General features: G+C 41.9%; 1 long non-coding RNA gene across 1 annotated transcript; it reads right to left on the bottom strand.

Moving 5' to 3' along the window:
- Positions 1-4,730: 4,730 nt before the first annotated feature.
- On the bottom strand, positions 4,731-9,629 carry LOC131384015 (uncharacterized). The gene is made up of 3 exons (XR_009214480.1): positions 9,482-9,629; positions 7,266-7,367; positions 4,731-4,849 (listed from the first exon to the last, which is right to left on the bottom strand). It is a non-coding gene; the product is annotated as an uncharacterized LOC131384015 (long non-coding RNA).
- Positions 9,630-10,263: the final 634 nt, after the last annotated feature.

Below are 10,263 nucleotides of genomic sequence, written 5' to 3'. Positions count from 1 at the left end.
TACCCCTCTATTTCAAAAAGTAAATGCAGTATCAGTTTTACTCTTTCCTTGCCTTATTTTTCCCCGAGCACTAATCGTCTCATATGACATTCAGCTGATTTATCTTGTAAATGTTATGGCTCAAGGACAGGAGTTGTGTTTTATTCACTGTTACCTGCAGTTCCTAGAGCAGCTCCTGGCACATAGTGGATGCTTAATAAGTATTTGAGTAAATGAGGTAATTATGTAAAATTTGGAAAATACACAGAAAGATAAAAAGAAAGAAAAAGTGTTTTACCACTCCCGAACACTTAACTGAGAGAGATTTCTCCTTCACTTCTCACACTCCCATGACTTAAAATACTCTGTGTTCAATTTTGCACGTTTTCAAACTTAAGGATTTATCTGTGGTATTACGTTGTCTTTATAATAATTTTAATGACAACATATTAAATACTCCCACAGATAGAAGGTACACAATAACTTGTTTCCCAATTGTTAGACTGTTTCCATTTTTTTCTCTATTAAAAGCAATACTGTAATATTGCTTTTGAAGCATATAGCATAATGAAGCAAAACTTCTTTATGCATAAAACTTTTCCTCCTTTAGGATTATTACTTTAGCATAGAGTCCCACAAATAGAATTACTGGATCAAATGATAGGAATATTTATAAATGCCTTGGTGTGTATTGTCAAATTGCCTCCCAAAGTTTTTAAAATAATCCTAGATAGCTTTTAAATCTTGTGTAATTTCTCCAAAGAGGTCCCCTTAAGTTCATTCATTCAACTTCCTCACTGTCCAACCTAAACCCACAAGCCCTGTCCTGGCTGCAATGCCAGCTGGGCACCTTCTCTTCACTTGAATTCATACAGTGAGCTCCTATTATGTGTCTGGAACTCTTTGAGTACTGGAGATATACAGGTGAAAGGAGATACAAAAGTCAGGCAAAGTCTTCCTCTCTGTGTCAAAACTCCGGGTAAATTTTGACACATTTTAAAAATATCCGCTTAAGTTTTCCATGGCTTCCCACGCTCTGCTGAACAAATTCCAGACTCCAGCATTCAAATTTTCTCATGATCTGCACTCACCCTACCTGTGTACCTCACACACCACTGGCCTTCCCACATAACCCCCACACTTGCACTCAGCATTCTAATTAACTTGACTTTAACAAATCACATGGCTCTGTCCCTTTACACATATCTCGTCTCTGCTGGTTTTGAGACTTATGGTTGGCTACCACCATTTTCTTGAATCAGGTTCAAACATATATATGAATCAATTCAAGGATCAATTCAACAGGACTAGGAAAGGCTACAGATAGTTGGGTACATCTTCCAGGAAGAGTCCCTGTTTCTCATTTGTCTCTAGCCACGAAGAAAGATATAGGCCCTCAAAGATTTTCTTTTCGAACCCATGCTTGACAGTACTCATACGTCTAGCTCAATTAAATATTCCTTTCTCTCTCAGCACTTATACACCTATTAGCACTAACTTTACTACAGTTTTTCAGTTAAATGTCCATTTAAACTGTAATGTTAGACAATATAATATACATAAATTGACATCTGACCAAACAATGTAATACTGAGAGGTGAAGCCACCTGAGCTTCTGGGTCGGGTGGGGACTTGAAGAACTTTTCTAACTAAAGGATTGTAAACCCACCAATCAGCACTCTGTGTCTAGCTAAAGATTTGTAAACGCACCAATCAGCACTCTCTAAAAACACACCAATCAGTGCTGTGTGTCTAGCTAAAGGTTTGTAAATGCACCAGTCAGCACTCTGTAAAAACGCACCAATCAGCACTCTGTGTCTAGCTAAAGGTTTGTAAATGCAGCAATCAGCACTCTGTAAAATGGACCAATCAGCAGGATGTGGGCGGGGCCAAATAAGGGAATAAAAGCTGGCCACCCTAGCCAGCAGGCAATCTGCTCCGGCCCCCTTCTGTGCTGTGGATGCTTTGTTCTTGTGCTCTTCACAATAAATCTTGCTGCTGCTCACTCTTTGGGTCTACACTACCTTTATGAGCTGTAACTCTCACTGCGAAGGTCTGCGGCTTCACTCCTGAAGTCAGCGAGACCGCAAACCCACCAGAAGGAAGAAACTCAGGAGACATCTGAACATCTGAAGGAACAAACTCCGGACACACCATCTTTAAGAACTGTAACACTCACCACGAGGGTCCACAGCTTCATCTTGAAGTCAGCAAGACCAAGAACCCGCCAGAAGGAACCGATTCCGAACACAATATTATAAATGAATACCAAATCGGGGGTGGTGGCACATGCCTGTAGTCCCACCTACTGGGGAGGCTGAAGTGAGAGGATTGCTTGGGCCCAGGAGTTCAAGTCTACAGTGAGCTATGAGAGCACCACTGCACTCCAGCTTAGGCAACAGATTGAGACCTCGACTTTAAAAAACTAATTTTTTTGAAAGGAAATGAATATTAAAACCACTTGTAATTTGGAAGGTTACTTTAAAGAAACTAATTCTAAATCTTTTACGTATAGCAATATTTGTACAATGCATAGTGCAACTAATAAATAGCTTCAGAGAAAATGTGTCAAACTGCTTTATAAAGAGCAAGGAACTTGACAAATGTTTAGTCTAGTTTTTTTTTGTTTGTTTTTTTTTTTGGATCATCCAGCTGGTTGCAAGCTGGTTTGAGAGTAACTAGTAGAGTCAACTCAATAAGTTGCTGAGAACAGACATCTGAGGATCCAACCTTACCTGACATCTAAGTATTTATGAATATTTCTCCAAGTATATGGATCATGTGTATAAATATGTATATGTATTCTCCACTTACATAAAATAAAATTTCCTTTATATTATCCATATCTTTTTCCATTTCATTAGATAGATAACTGAAGGTTGCTGGTATTATTCATATATACTGCCTGTTTCTATACAACTTTTTCCTTCATAAATATAATTCTGTACAAACAAAGGAAAACCCTCTAAAAAGTGTATTCTCATAGCCAGTTTACTTACATATTTATGAGAGCCTGGCCTGTACCTCCTTAATTTTTCCCATTCTTATTCTATATTTTATTAAGCACTGGTCTTTTAACATTAGGATTTCTTTTTTTAATTGTGGTTAGAACACATAATACGTGATCTTCCCTTCTAACAATTTTTTTTTTTTTTTTTGAGACAGAGTCTTGCTCTGTCACCCAAGCTGGAGTGCAATGGCACGATCTCAGTTCATTACAACCTCTGCCTCCTGGGTTCAAGAGATTCTTCTGCCTCAGCCTCCCGAGTAGCTGAGATTACAGGCATGTGCCACCATGCCCAGCTAATTTTTTTTGTATTTTCAGTAGAGAGACGGGGTTTCACCATATTAGCAGGATGGTCTTGATCTCCTGACCTCATGATCTGCCCGCCTCAGCCTCCCAAAGTGCTGGGATTACAGGCATGAGCCACCACGCTGAGCCCCCCTTTTAACAAATTTTTAAGTGCACAATACATTATTATTGACTACAGGTACAGCGTTGCACAGCAGATCTCTAGAGTCTATTCATGTTGCTTGACTAAAAGTTTATGATTAGTGACTCCTCATTTCCCCTCTCACCAGTCTCTGGTAACCACCATCCCACTATTTGAGTCTATAAATTTGACTATTTTAGATACCCATATAAGTAGAGTCATGCAGCAGTATTTGTCTTTCTGTGACTAGCTTATTTCATTTAGCATAATGTTCTCAAGATGCATCCATGTTGTCACATATTGCAGAATTTCCTTCCTTTTTAAGGCTAATAGTATTCCATTGTGTATACACACACACACACACACACGCACACCACATTTTCTTTATTCATTCATCTGTCAATGAACATTTTGTTATTTCCACATCTTGGCTATTGTAAATAGTGCTGCAATGAACATAGGAATGCTAATATTTCTTCGAGACGCTCATTTTAATTCTTTTTGATAAATACCTAGAAGTGGGATTGCTAGATCATATGGTAACTCTATTTTTAATTTTTTGAGGAACCCCTACACTGTTTTCCATAGTGGCTGCACCATTTTGCATTTCTGCCAACAGTGTACAAGGATTTCAATTTCTCCCCATTGTCGCCAACACTTGTCTTTTGGATTGACATTGGGATTTGATGTTGAAGGAGTTCTGAGATGTTCCAGCTCTGGAGATTATATAGTTATTATTCTGTCTTTATACAAGATATGATATTTAGATTTAGTTTATTTAGTTTTTTTAATAAATCATAGACTCCTTCTTTGCAGTGGCCAGGGCCTAGCATAGCAAAAATATTTGATTGATTTTCTTACTCCACTTACCCATTACCATTGACTCATTAGCCTTCTCTAAGCACTGTCAGCAAATGTGCAAGTTGTTTCCATTTCAGACATCAGCAGCTCTTCTTTACTGGAAGGACTCTTACAGTTTGGCTTTAAAATATTATTAATCATATATTCAATTTTCTTGTTGAACTTATAACATTTGCTGTAATTTGTAATACTTATATGTATGCTGTGGTACATAAGGTACATGCATATGCTAACTATCCATATGGTACCTGTACTTATGGTTGTACTATGGTACATGGTGGCTCAAACTCAACATAAATGTGTGCTGGAATTAAATATTTTAGAAAATTCTATGTAATGTTTTCCTCCTCTATATCTGCATCAGTCTACAGATTTTAATATAGTTAAAGGTTATAAACATGGAATATGTTAGGCCCTTGTAAAATTTATGGTTGAAAATAAGTTGAGAGTCATCTTGCCCTGATACCACATCTATTTATTTTACACCTGATGGAAGGAGGTAAAGAGGTTCTTAATCCTTTTTCTTTCAATGCCATGGATCTCACTGCCAGTCTGGTGATGCCTTTGGAGTCCTTCTAAGAATAATGTTTTAATGCATAAAAAACATAGGATTACATTTAGAACAATTTTATTGGACACAGTTCTACCATGAGCCCCAGCTTAAGACCCTCTTAAGTTTTATAGGTACTTGTCTTAGTCCATTCAGACATCTACAACAAAATACCACAGTCTAAGTGGCTTAAACAATTGAAACATTATCCAACAGTTGTGGAGGCTAGAAGTTTCATGTTTAGAAAGATTTGGAAAAGAACCCCTTCAGACCTCTGTAACCACGTAGCCAAATAAAATTTGGAAATTTTGAAGCCTTTGATCACTATTTAGAATGTGGATAAGAGCTTCTCTACAGTGCTAAAAAAAAAAAAAAAAAAAATGTGTGTATAGTAATGAAGGTAAAGCATTGGAGAGATCTTTGGCACTCTGGGCAGGTAGAGATTCCAAACTGATGCACTGTCACTGAAGTTGCTACTAACATAGCAAGACTATCCTGGATGAAGAATAGGCTACTGATATCACCCTCTGGAAGGAGGGAAAGCCGCAAGTGCTGATCCAGAAAGATGAATTGCTGTCTGGTGTTGCCCTGAAAAATCTGACCCCAGGGAAGGAGCTTGATAAATGAATTTCAGAAGATTTGGCCAGATTTGTTGGTGGAAATGTAGGAGGTGGTTCACTGTCTGGAATTACAGCCACAATTATACCAAACAGCATTCTCTATCCTTGAGAGCCAGGACTTTCCCCAAAGTAAGGCGCTCAGTCTTGCATCTTTTGTGAGCATTATGCCTAATTTCTTTTACAAATGTTGTTCTTGTGAAGACATTTTTTTTAAAAGACAAGGTCTAGCTCTGTCATCCAGGTTGGAATGCAGTAGCGCAGTCTCAGCTCACTGCAACCTCCTTCTCCCAGGCTCGAGTGATCTTCCCACTTCAGCCTCCATCTAGCGTAGCTGGAACTACAGGTGCGCACCAACGTACTCAGCCAATTTTTAAATTATTTTGTTGAGATGAGGTTTCCCTATACTGCCCAGGATAGTCTAGAACTCCTGGGCTCGAATGATCTTCCCACCTCGGGCTCCCTAAGTGGTGGGATTATAGGCATAAGCCACAATGCCCAGCCTCCTATTATGTTGTCTAATTTGGTTTGTTGGGACTTCAGAATGCAATGGAGGCAAAATAGCATGGTGTTAAAGTGCAAACTACAGAGCTGGTTTGCCTGAGGTTTGAATCCTGGCTTCTTCTAATTTAGCTGTGTGACTCTGAGCAAGTTACTTAATCACTCTGCCTCAGTTTCCACATCTGCAACGTAGGAATAGTAATGCTACTTCAGGGTTCTTGTAAAAATTAAATTATTGTAACATGTAAGAGTACATGAAAGCCTTGGCATAGTGCCAAATGTGTAGTAACAGTCAGTATGTCATAGCTGTTACTATGCCTATCTTGTGTATACTGACATTGCTAAACTCCTTTATTATTTCTAATAGTTTACCTGCAGATTTTTTTTAGATATTCTATGTGGACAATCATACTGTCTACAGATTAGGAAAAACTTGCCTTTTTCTTTCCAACCCTTAGGCCTCTTTTTTCATTTTTTGGTTTTTGTGTTGGCTAGACCAGCTTTGTCCAATAGAACTTTCTACAATGATAGAAATGTCCTATAGGTGGGTTCTCCAATACGGCAGCCATGTATGGCTATTTAGCACTTGAGATACAGTTAGTGAGACTCAGGAATTGAATTTTTAATTCAATTTAAATTTAAATAACCACCTGTGGCTAGTGGCAACAGTATTCAACAGGTCAAGACCAGAACTTCCATTGCATGCAGAGCATTGGTACTCACGGTGGGCCTCTTGGCAGAGCACCTGGCTTTCATGGCACTCCTTCTCACATTTCACCAGGAAGTATGATATTTGCTGTACATTTGGAAAGTCACCCTCTATTCCCAGTTTGCCAAGAAACAGAACGAATAGAAAAAAATGTATGTGTGTGTGTGTTTATTATCGCTCATGAGATTATGGAAGCTAAGAAGTCCCACCATCTGCCATCTGCAAGCTAGAGAATCAGGAAAGCTAGTGGTATAATTCAGTCCTAGTCCAAAGGCCCGAGGAATGGAGGCGACTGCGGGAAGGTGAAGACACGGATATAAGTCCTGCACTCCTAAGGCTAAGGAGTAGGAAGCCCCAAACCATGGGCAGTGAGCAGAAGGAGACGATGTCTCAGCTCAAGAGAGAGAATTGGCCTTTCCTCTTTCTTTTTGTTCTAGTCAAGCACTCAACAGATTGGACAATGCCCACTCACACTGGACAGGAAGGAAGGACATCGCGCACTTTCAGGCCGGCTGGTTCGGTCCTGGCCTCGTTGACTTATGTTGACTCTCAAGGGCCACCACCCAGGCACCTGCCCAGGTGCGTCCTAGGCTCTCTCAAGTTCAAGAACTCACCTGCTCTGGCGGCGCGGGCGGCCCTTGTCCCTCAGGAAGGACTTTCCCTGCGGTCACCCAACTCTAGGCGCTCACGGCCTCTCAGCTTGAAAACTCCGCCTCCTGCAGAAAGCGAGTGTGGGAGGGTTAGTTGGCTTTGGGGGCGGGATGGGCGGGCGGCACAGTGCTGCTCTTAGCACTAAAGCTGCTGTTGTCCGAGAAACGAAGCGAGAATGCAGAGCTGGCCCCCGGCGCGAGCGAAATGTCCCTGCAGCAGCATCGCTTGCCTTCGCTAGAGGAAGAAGAGACGGCGCGGCGCGCAGCACCACCTCGGCCGCTTTGGAGTCTGCCCGGCTGCCGCCAGGGGGTGATGCGCCCTCACCTTTCCTCCAGGATGCCAGGGATCCCAAGGAGGGCCGTGGGCCTCCGCGTCCCAGCCTGGAACCTCGGCCCGGGATGATACCCTTGGCCACCGGCAGCAGGTCTCTGGTGGCCACCTGACGCTTGTGCATTCCTTCTACGGACCCTGGGAAGTCCTGCCCCTTGGACTGCCCTTTGGGGTTATCCAAAGGTGCGACTTTCAGACCCTCCAATAATGGCAGGGATAGACTCAAAATCACTGCCATATTACAGGCAGGGTTGTTACCTACAGGAAGAAATTGACGAATTGTCACATTTGGAGACAACCTGGGAGCTGCGGACCAAAGGGGCCTGAGAGCAGTTGAGTGTAAAGGCAGGGCATACAGAGGCCCCCTGTAGAGTTTACCCTCTCCCCCGCCCCACCCCCTACCTTGGGTCCTGAATGAGGAAGAGAGTAGAGTGCAACCCATTGTGAGCTCTTTCTCATCAGGCTCTAGGAAATAACAACAGCTGATATGTACGAACTACCTGCTAGGAAGTGGGTCTACTACTTTACGCCCAAATCATAATCCAGTGAAGTTTGAATTGCTGCTATCCCCAGGCCATAAGTGAGGGAACTGAGATTCAGGAAAGTTCAGTTGCTCTAGGTTACACAGGAAGTGGCAGAGTTAAGACTGGAACCTAGATCTCACTGACACCAGAGACCATTTTGTCACAATAAGCACAAAAATATGTTAACTCCAGTGAGCACTTAATATCCGCCAAGCATTGTACTGAATATGTTTTTTGGCAATGCTTTAAAATCCTTGCCACAACCCCCACAATGTAGGTACTATTATTGTTATTCCCATTTTACAGGGAGATAAACTAAGTCATAGAGAGTTAAGAAACTTGCCCACAGTTACACATCTAGTAACATCTAGTAGAGTTGGACATAAGCCCAGAAAGCCCCATTCCAGAACTCATACACTAGCTACCATGTTCTACTGCTTACTCTAGTGTAAGTGCCCCTGTCCATTTCTTCCCAAAGATTTCATCTGAGACAAGCTGGAATGGTCTGAAAACTCCCTGATGCCCTCCAACCAATGTAGCTGATGCCATCCTTTCAACCATCCACATTCTACTACACCTCCCTGCAGCTCCATGATTTCTGCACACTGTGGGGATGGAGCTCATGCATGCCCTGCACCCACATTTTGAGAGAACCCCCCTCTATAGGCTGCACTGTCCTCATTAGATGCACATCAGATAGGTAAGAGATTTAGGCAGAATAATCTTTTTTGTTTTCTTTTTCTTCCTCTCCCTCCTTCCCCTCCTCTTCCTCCTCTTGCTCTGTCACCTGGTTAATTTTATTTTTTATAGAGATGGATTTTTTTTTTTTTTTGGAGACAGTGTCTTGCTCTGTTGCCCAGGCTGGAACACAATGGCACAATCATGGGTCACTGCAGCCCTCGACCTCCAGGGCTCAAGTGAGCCTCTCACCTCAGCCTCCCAAGCAGCTGGGACTACACGTGTGTACCACCATGCCCAGTTGTTTTTTTTTTTTTTTCATCTGTAGAGATGAGGGGACCTTTTATGTTGCCCAGGGTAGTCTTGAACTCCTAGGCTCAAGCAATTGGCCAATCTCGGCCTCCCAAAGCTCTGGGATTACAGGTGTAAGCCACTGTACCCAGCCCTGTCTTTTTAGATTACAAATATATGATACCTGAGTTTGTTGCTTTCCCCAAGTTACCAATTGTTTTGTAGAGTACAAACCTAGAAAATAGTATCTGAATGATTGACCCCAGTTCAGGAAGATGAGGCAGGCCTCACCAACATGAAACTAGGACTACTGCAATTTCCATGTGTTATTTAAAATGGACTTTGTGGAACTGTACCTTTATGGTAGATCCTAACCCAGCTGGCTGGCTTTGCTCTGTTTCCTAGTAGGATTTGGGGGGCTTGCAACTTCAAACCAAAAATTCCAGAAGTATGCCCTTTTCTACTTCTGCATTATTAGAATCTGTTGGAAGCCTGTGATGTTCCATTTGCCTGTGAAGAGGGTGATAGCTGGTGTAAACCAGGGTCATGAAATTTGGCTGCTTCCATGGCAGTGATTTCAACCTGAGGGATGCCTACCCAATACAAAATAGTAAATGGTGGTCACTACTAGATATAATGGGCTGCTGGGTAGCCTCAAACTTCAAAGTACTTGTATTGCTTTGGGCCTGCATGGCAAGTTTTTGCAGAATGCCAATAATAGGAGCCTCAACCTTTTCCACTATGTGCAGAAAAGAGGACACTGGAAAGAAGGAACTGTGTGTGTGTGTGTTCTAATGCCCAGCAGAGCCAGCTTCTCACCAGATAATAATAATGTTAGGAAACATTTATGAAACACTTAACATGTCCACATAAATTAATGTCTAGTCTATTCCAACAATTTCCATGTCATGTAGGGGATAGCGTGGAACCAACCAGGCCAGGACAATGGAATCCATTCCATCTGGTTGCTATGGAGAGCTCAAGGGGGACTACAGAAAACATGCAGTGCCTGCCCATCATTTCTGGAGCCTGATATAACCAAAGGAGATTACTGGACTTTGCTTGCTTGAACAGATTATTTCTATTTAATTCACCCTACAATAGCTTTCATAAGAGCAGTGGTTCTCAACTTTGGTGT

The sequence above is a fragment of the Hylobates moloch genome, unplaced genomic scaffold, assembly GCF_009828535.3.
Source record: "Hylobates moloch isolate HMO894 unplaced genomic scaffold, HMol_V3 SCAFFOLD_8, whole genome shotgun sequence".
NCBI lineage: Eukaryota > Metazoa > Chordata > Mammalia > Primates > Hylobatidae > Hylobates > Hylobates moloch.
Note: the sequence above shows the minus strand (reverse complement) of the source record. Positions and strands in the feature narration are given on the sequence as shown.